A 9,192-nucleotide genomic window follows, 5' to 3' on the forward strand; every position below is an offset into this window, starting at 1 on the left:
CATCCAATAGACACCTTTTTTGTTGAAAAATTTCAACTTTAAAATTTGACCTTTTTTGACCTGAAAGTGACCTGACCTGAGCTAAATTCCACTCAAAATGACCTCGAATGACACAGAAGACATCAAATTCGAAATCTCGGACCTAAATGGACCATAAAACATGTGTCACGTGACGGACTCATGATATAATATTTTCGTGACCTGTGATGACCTGACCTTGACCTGAAAATCAAAGTACAAGTTTGGTACCCTCAGGCTATCTAGAGCATCTGTTCACGAGTGTGTGATCCAAAAATGAGCCTGATCTGACTTGTAAGACGGCGGCCAGAGCCCAAAACGTGAACAGGCCAAAATGCTAATAATTTTTACTTTGACCTGACCTGTGACGTCATCGGTGACCTCGAGGTCAATGAAATTAGGTTTCGCTCGACAGTTTTTCCGGGGCTATCAGACGCCGTTTGAATTTTGACGATCGGCCCAGTAGTTTCGGAGTTAGGAGGGGGGGCTATGAATAGCCCCCCCCCCCCAGTGTTATACGCAGACCCCAGTGGGGCGCGGGTTAATCGATGATGCTCTCTGATAATATGACAAGTAGGCATATAAGCAATAAGTGCAACCCTAGCTGATAGCTACTAAGAGACACACTGAACCTAATTTGACCAAATCTGCACAAAATCTGCACCAGATGTGCACCAAATGTGTACCAGATGGCCGCCGTGAAAACGGCTAATATGCCAATATCACAAAATAAGTACGAAAACGGAACGGTTACTGGGGTTGCAAACTCGTTGTCTATGTGCAACTAAACTATTGCATGAACTAAGGCTGAACTTTTGAACAGGATGCCTTACAGCGTTCGTCAATTATGGAAACCCTTGATACGTTTACGATATCAGCAGCCCCGTAAAAAGCCACTGACGAGAACAAATTAGGCAAATAGCTTTCACACGCCAATAGTGCTGTCATGTGACACCACTCTCAACAAATGCGTGCCCAGCACCGATTCAGAACCTTCACATACATTGTGCCAAACATTGTAGTGGCAAGCACTACATAACATTAGCTTAGCATCATATCAGTACATTATATCTAGCATCAAACACATCGGACCAATAATTATAAACAAGACAAGACCACCGCGTAGTACCAAACACTACAGCATGCCACCGCTATGCCGCGAACTACCATATCCAGCCATTTTCAGGGTGGGACAGCCGGCATCCGGCGAAGGTCACATAAAAAATCAGTGAATTCCCAGTCATTATCGCTCTGAGTGGGAGTCACCTTGAACATAATGAAACCCTTGTGGTGTCCACCGGCGAGCCAAAAGTTACACGCCTTCATTAATTCCGGTGATTCGGTGAACAATAATGGTGACTTTTGGCCTCGGGGCAGACAGAAACCGCTACTCGTAGCAACAGGGAGCACCAGCATGTGTGACATTCCCCGGCTATAGCTGCACATGCTGGCCGGACGTATGGATCTGTGGCGTATCTGTTCACATCTCAGTCCAATCCACAAGTTAAACACAGCTGAACATCATTTGGGGCGGCATTTACTTGTGCATAGGCAATTTATATGTGCACCAATAGGCAATAACATTTCATTTTTCATGCCTATGAATTATGATTACATATGATTGCATTTTACGAAGCATAAACACACCAAAACGTAGCTCTATTGATACAGTGCACATAAATAAATTTGTCATAGCCTTGCATGCATGGGCAGCTCCATCTAATTTTTATCAAACTCAAACTTATTTACCTCATTCCTGGTATACATAAAGAACAGCATCACACTTCTGACACTAGCTTTATAAACACATAAATTACACCACGTAAGTCTGAGTGCGCTCTTCTCTTAGCCGACATAGAATCACGAGCGCTTCATTCCTGCAGAGTCAGTAGAATATGCTTCAATGCCTCCCCCCTTGCACGCCTGGAGGCTGAAGCCATGAGACTATGGGATAAGTCCCGAGGAGGGGAGGGGAGCCCCTCCCCTGGGAAGGAGAGAGGTGTCGGCCTCTCCAGCTGTGATTTAAGCCGTTCCGAGGAATACTCATAAAAGTTTAAAGTACACGGGAGTCGTGCACCCAGGTATTCCGTGATGCTACGCTTCTGCACAATGGGTAGGGTCACAAAAACGTGACCACAAAATGTGGGTGTGAATTAAAGCCGCTTTTGCAAATGTAAGGCTGTATGGTGCATCATGACATACGTCTTAGCGTTTATATGCAGGCGAAAAAACGGACGGTGATGTCTGAGTCAAGTGCGCCGTTGACCAATATTATCCAGATCGGGGCACACAATGAATGATAATGTTCATCGGTAACAAGTAACGCTGAAAAAAGATCGAATACGCATATGTGCTTGCATTTTGCAATCAGTCCAGTTACGCATGTCATCAGCTCAACGACGTTGCGCATCAAGCTTGGTAAGGGTTACTTTCTTGTGATACGTTCAATAAAATGGCTCCTCAACCCAGTAATCTACAAATATTATTGACTTCGACTTGCATGTTAGTCGACAATAGCCGTTTTCACGATGGGCTACCCGGGGAATGCACCTATTTGACCAAATCTGCACCTAATCTCTTTTATAGCAAATGTCTTCATTTTATGAATTTATTTCAGTGTTTTAATCGATAGTACAGACTGATAGGTAATAGTTAGGACAAAGTATATAAGTAATAAGTACAGCCCTAGCTGATAACTACTAAGAGACATACTGAACCTAATTTGACCAAATCTGCACCTAATCTGCACCAAATGCGTACCAGATGGCCGTCGTGAAAACGGCTAATACGACTTTTGGCTCCATCGGTAGACGCAGTGTCGGGGTAGGGGTGAAGCCTGGACTCTGGAGGCATAACATAAACGTTTTACCACGGATATTTTTACTCCAAGGCGCTAGCAGAGTTCCAGGAGGTCACCTTTATAGCCACGCTACACACTAAACAGTGCGCTCAGCTGCACGCAGGGCGGGGCGGCCCTCACAGCATGTCACCCCGTTCCACGAACCGAGTGCTCCCCAGCGCACGTGGTTCGGTGGTCCCTCGCCGACGCGCCGGCTGGCGGGCCCATGCCGTCAGCGTTGTTCGCAGAACTACGTGACTGGCGACACAGAAGGGTCGGGCTCGACGGGTAGGCCAGAGCCGACGCCTTCGGGGAACGGACAGCCAACAAAGTTGGACGGTTCAATGGTGGAATGCGGGCAGGGTAGCGAGGGTGGGGACGGTCCAGGGTGAGGTAGGGACGGCCGAGGGTGATGAAGGGACGGTGGAGGGTGAGGATGGGGACGGTCGAGGACGAGATAGGAGCGGCTTTATAAGGCGAGGTATAGGAACAGCTGAGATCTCGTTCAGAGGTCAGTTTTACTAACAGAAAAATAGTCACATGTCGGAATTTTTAGCCTAAAAACCGCTTCATATACGGAGCGTAAACGCGATGGGCACGTAAGTGGATAGGGCTTTACTGTTAACGCTCCGTATGTGAAGCGGTCTTAGGCAAAAAATCCGGCAGGTGGCTATTTTTCTGTTGGTAAAACTGGCCTCAGATCTTGTGACTGAGTTCACACCCATAAGAAACTCAGATTGCACGGCACTGTCCGTGCCCACCCATATACGGCTCCCATGCCCTTACCAACCGAAAAGCTCCTGTCTCCACCCCTCTCCATTCAGGCCAGGGGCAGCTCAAGACATTCCCCAACCCCATTCCCCAGCCCCAGGAGACGGCGACCACACCCACCAGGATCCCCCTCCCCTCCCGGACCGCACCCCCGAGCGACTCGGTCCGCCTGCAGTCAGCAGCAGGGGAGTGATCGCTGCCGCCGATAGCAAGATTTGGTAAATAACGCTGACCATGAGAAGTTCCCAGAACTGACTGCAAGCGCCCAAACAGCCCCTGCACGAAGGGGAGGCTCAAACCTGTCGGGGCTCGGACATGCAAGAAATACCTATGTGGTATTTCTTGGACAAGCTGAGAGATATGTGGTATTCTACTCATACTCGTAGGCACGTAAATAAAACTGGCAAAATATCATCAGATGGCTAGTTTGGCCTTGCTGGAGCACTTGATTTTGATTGACCTTGCAGAAAAATGCACCTATCTCATCAAAACTCAGTGCATGGATGCCGGCGTTGTAGTAGAAGATAAGCAACTAGCTTACCTAAAACGTATCGATGTCGCATTTCTGTCAGATAGCCAATGGTGTGTGATCTTCCAATGGTGTGTAATTGTCATACTGGACCGATAGGCGGTTCACTGACATTCCATTCCACACAAAACAATATGCATGGAGCATTCACAACCATTTGTCATGAACAATGAACATGAACACGTTACACGCTTGGTAAGAGGCGGCTGTCTTTTTTTTCTGGGAAATTAAAGGGGCAACACGACGTTATGAGACTATGATAGAAATGAATGTGATAGTATGTACCTATATCAATAAGTTATTAGTGAGGAAAGAACATAACATGTTAGATGGTCTTTGAAGCATTAACTAATGCCTATGTGCCATGTAGCCCCCTTAAAACCGTTTTGGCAGATCCATCAGTCAATAATTAATAACTCGGCAGTGAGAGGCAAATGAACTTCATACATCACAAAAAGTGTGATGCTGATGAACGGCAAAATCACCAGCGGGGTGCTGGCAATATCCCATCTCTCCCTTCTCTCCCACTTTCCAGCTCATCATTAATCTCGCCGCTGACTTCTTTCGGCCGGCAAAACCCCGCCGAAAAACCGCCCGAAAAGCCGGCCCTGCCGCCTGCAATAATGTCTGGCGGCGTGGCCGTCTGGCCCGCCGCCAGAGACCTCAGACAGACGGTGGAGTTCCCTGAAAACGTCCCGCGCGATTATCCCTATGACCGGCTGGGTCCTTCAGAGTTCGAGCAGCCGGTGTGCTGAACTGCAGAGATGGCAGGCAGCAGCCCATCCCTCCTCTCCGAGATAGAGCTCTATCCGCTATCGGGCGGTGCTCTCCGTTTGGGCCAGCTGCGCACATGTAGTGCAGACCCTGTGGGGTATGCGGTGCAAACATTGAGTGGTGCAATGTTTGCAGTTGCACCCTGCAACGTAGTTGATGGGAGGGGTGATAAAATGTGTGGAGTCGTCTTTAAATCAAATATCGCACCCATATGCTATACCTAACTTCGACATGGACAAAACGTGGGGATTGCATGCCGTATAGAATACGCCTACCCAAAAACTCAGAAGGGCCTGCTTCACACTAGTGGTGTCAATCGGAACTTGAATCTTCGGAATTCCGATTTTGTCCAATGTCCAATTCGGAATTCGGTTGGATAATGGCCGCAGGCTTTGGACAACTTTGGACAATCGCTTGCTACACCTCAACATTTTTAAAAAGTAGTCGTGTTTAACATTGGTTGGCTATTAGAAAGCTCAGCTTTCGATATGATTAACACTTTTGAGCTTGCAGCGGTACATGAAAAGCTAATGAAATAACAGTGTTGAGTGTAAATTATTGCGTAGGTGTCGGACATCTTAAGACAAATGGCTGGCTTGGACATTTTTGGACGGACAATCGACGTAAGCATTGGACATTGGACGGACTTTGGACATACGTTTTCTGAAATTGACACCACTACTTCACACCACCGGCTGTTCGTTTTAGCCAAAGCTGAACACCGGCACTCCGTTTTATGTAGGGGAGAACGGGGCTATTTGACCGTCCGCGTCACTGGCCGCTCCATGTCTACGCGTTTTGACAGTCCCAAGCGATTATTTTTTAATATGGCGCCATCCGACCGCCGTCATCATATATGATGTAGTAAGTAGTTGTTATAACAACTACTTTGGACAGAACAGAAACTATGTAAAGCTAAAGATATTTGAATTTTGGCTAAAAAACGTAGCTTTTACTTCTTCACGAAATGCTGCATGGTATGCCTCATTTGGGTGACATCAAAATTTCAACTCTATGGTAGAAAAATCTCAGGTAATTCAGGGAACTGTCTCACCGTTTTGCGAATTTAAGTAAAAATTTTTGCTTCTTTGCGGACCCCTTTCCTAAAAATGTGGTAAGAAAGGCGTGTGATCCTTGCGGGATGCACTGATGACGGTCGTTGGGAGTCGATTTGGCTCGTCTGACCGCCCAGTAACAGCAGAGCTGCAGCTGCCGGCCGGGCGACAACGCAAACAGAACACCGCCCCCGCCCGCCCACGGGCTGCCCCGGATGGGATGGGACCGCCACGTGGCAACAGCGACCCAGCTCGCAGGCCGACTCTCTCTCTCTCTCAGCTCTCTCTCTCTCTCTCTCTCTCTCTCTCTCTCTCTCTCTCTCTCTCTCTCTCTCTCTCTCTCCTCTCTCTCTCTCTCTCTCTCTCTCTCTCTCTCTCTCTCTCTCTCTCTCTCTCTCTCTCTCTCTCTCTCTCTCTCTCTCTCTCTCTCCTCTCTCTCTCTCTCTCTCCATCCAATCCCCCGCGTCCAAACAGTTTCTGCGGGGCCGACAGCCGGCGGCGGCGACGTTTCGTCGAAACCAGGCCGGCCGGTCGACAGGGATCGCTCCCGTCGGCAGTGACGGCCGGCCGCGCCGCCACACGCCGCAGACACGCCGCCACCGCCGCAGAGACGCCGACGAGCGCCGCGCGCGTATTGACGTTTCGACGCAACAAAGAAGCCCCACGCTGCACCCTTATCCAGCGCAGGGCTCAAACGGCGGGTAGTTCGAACAAATTGCTCAATCACCCGATATTGTCAACATAAATTGGAATAAGTCAAATAGAACTAAGTGCCGTCACATTAGCGTCGTCTGCGGGTCGGACGGCACGACGGCGGCCAGAAACACAAACAGCCGGTGGCACGGTGGCGAACAAAGACACGATAAAGCACCCGGAAACAGATAGCAGAGTACGCCGCGGCACAGACGGCCATCGGCCGCGCGACAAATAAGCTCGCCGACGGGGCAGACAGGCGGCAGCCGCGTGTCACCGGGATGCCCTATAAGCCCCTCTGTCAGCCGCGCCAGATATTGAGCTCGGATCGGAACCGGCGGAGAGGAGACTCCTATCGTCGTCCTCGGAGCCGTTTAAACGGTTATCGACGCTAAAATGGCTGTTATTGAGACGACAGTTTTTCTCGTCTGGGTGTAAGGCTGCATCGCAACATAACGTCTTTAAAAGACTCCTTAGGTTATACCTATGCCTATCCACATTTACCTATGCTTATGTTAGCCTTTTGTTACACATCTGACGGCTAATAAGCCACTCCTTAAGCACCGAAACAGTCTTCCATAATGCCTACCTTGATACAAGTGTCGACAAAATTTTCTTCGCGTTCAGATTAACTTACGAATCATGCGTAGATAATCAAATGCGCCTCAGCTTTTCTTAGCTCAGGATGAATATCAAACGACGTTTCGTGAACGGCTTAATCCATCCGGTAATGGAGTTATAGTTCTCTGAACGACGCAGTCCACCCCGTAATCCACCACTCCGAGCCGAGATCAGTGCTAATCTCGCTTCACCCGACTGACCTAACTCTCAAAATGCGTCTGTCTGGTGGCTGGCCGCGCACAGGGAGCTCTGGCTGACAACGGGACTGCCTCGCAGTATAACTAAGCTACAGAGCCAGCAGTTAGGTTTATTAGACCCACGCTTCCAGGAGTTCATATCCAAACACAAACTCTGTCCGACCGGAATAGTTGGAAGGCCAAGACCCGTAGGATATGTTCTTATGAATTTGATTGGTATCCTGACTGAAGGTCCGGGTTCTGGGCGAACAGACACGGATATGAATCGGGCATCACTTGGATATGCTAAGTAAGGCAGACTACCTGACCTTCTTTCTCATGTCCCATGGGACCTAGGAAGTGCTGTAAAACTTGAGCACATATGTTTGCAATGTACTTTCCCGGTCGGACATAGATGCCCAAAATACCTTTTCATTAGAACGGCCAGGATGTTAGATTAGGGTGGATTTCATTATTAGGTAGAACAGCTAGATGTTAACGCACTTATAGTTTTTTTTTTTGCCACACGCCTGTGCCTATACCGGTCTGCACTTTGCTGACATACCTACATTCAATGTCATCAAAGAACTATGACAAGCTGCAGCAGCCATCCCCACAACAATCGTAAACGAGTCGAGTCGATTCGCGCTCCTGCCCGGGCCCCATTTCCCAGTAACCGCACCATTCTCCTGCTGTCTGTTATGACAATCATCTGCCACATAATCTGACAATATCTCCCCAGAGGTGCAAAAATGACGCATACCAAGGTCAGCGACGAGCAGATATTCCTGACTCGCCCGGCGGTGTCAACAACCCGGCAGGTCCGTCCGGCGCGTCACACCAGTGGCTGTTTTCTCGGTACCACTGCGCCGTGCAGGGCTGAGATAGTGTGAGGGCACGTGAACCACGCCGCAGTGAAAGTTTTGTGTCAGTGGGCCTCTCATTCGTGATCCGGTGGGCCCCAGAACAATTATTTACATGAAATCTCTTAAAAGACAAAAGTCGCATGCAACGCACGAAACACACTAAATACGTAAATCTAAATCTAAGTGCGCAATTTTCCGAAATCAACATGTCGCGTTCGTACAACGACAATTTTCGTGAACATACGATCCTTTCCGCTTTCCAAAATAAGCTTGGTCATGGTCAAGATTCTTGCAAAGCTATAGTTGTGGTGATCAGCCGTACGTATGCTTCAAGATCAAGTGTAGGCGGTTCATTGGGCGGTTCGGCCGGAGTTGCGCGAAAAAGCGACTTTGAAGGATCATTGCTGATCACGTGAGCGTTAGTAAAAGGGCTGATCAATTCGCTGCTGTCACTGCGGCATGATATGTGAATGATCCGATCTGCCGGATCTGCTCCCAACTGCAAACGTACCTGACGTCGCAGTAACCACTGCAGAAGCGAAGGTCACTCGAAACTGACCATATTTCATTTTCCTGGAATACATGATAAGGGCCTCGCTTGGAATCTGCTGCTAGCTGGCTCCATAATATCCATAATTGGTCATAAATTTTCAGGTGAAATGTGAGTGAAAGTGACGTTAAAGGATCTCTATCCAAAACACACAGGCACAAGGACACGTTCGCAAATAAATCGGCAGATACTAATTGTAGCTTGGGGCCTCTACATTGAACGACTGACACATGTTCAAAATTTCAGAAGTTGAGAGAACATAGTTCGATTTAATTTTTTGCCCGACTAGTCACGCCAAAT

Source organism: Amphibalanus amphitrite, unplaced genomic scaffold (assembly GCF_019059575.1).
Source record: "Amphibalanus amphitrite isolate SeventyFive unplaced genomic scaffold, NRLGWU_Aamphi_draft 000663F_arrow, whole genome shotgun sequence".
Classification (NCBI taxonomy): Eukaryota; Metazoa; Arthropoda; class Thecostraca; order Balanomorpha; family Balanidae; genus Amphibalanus; species Amphibalanus amphitrite.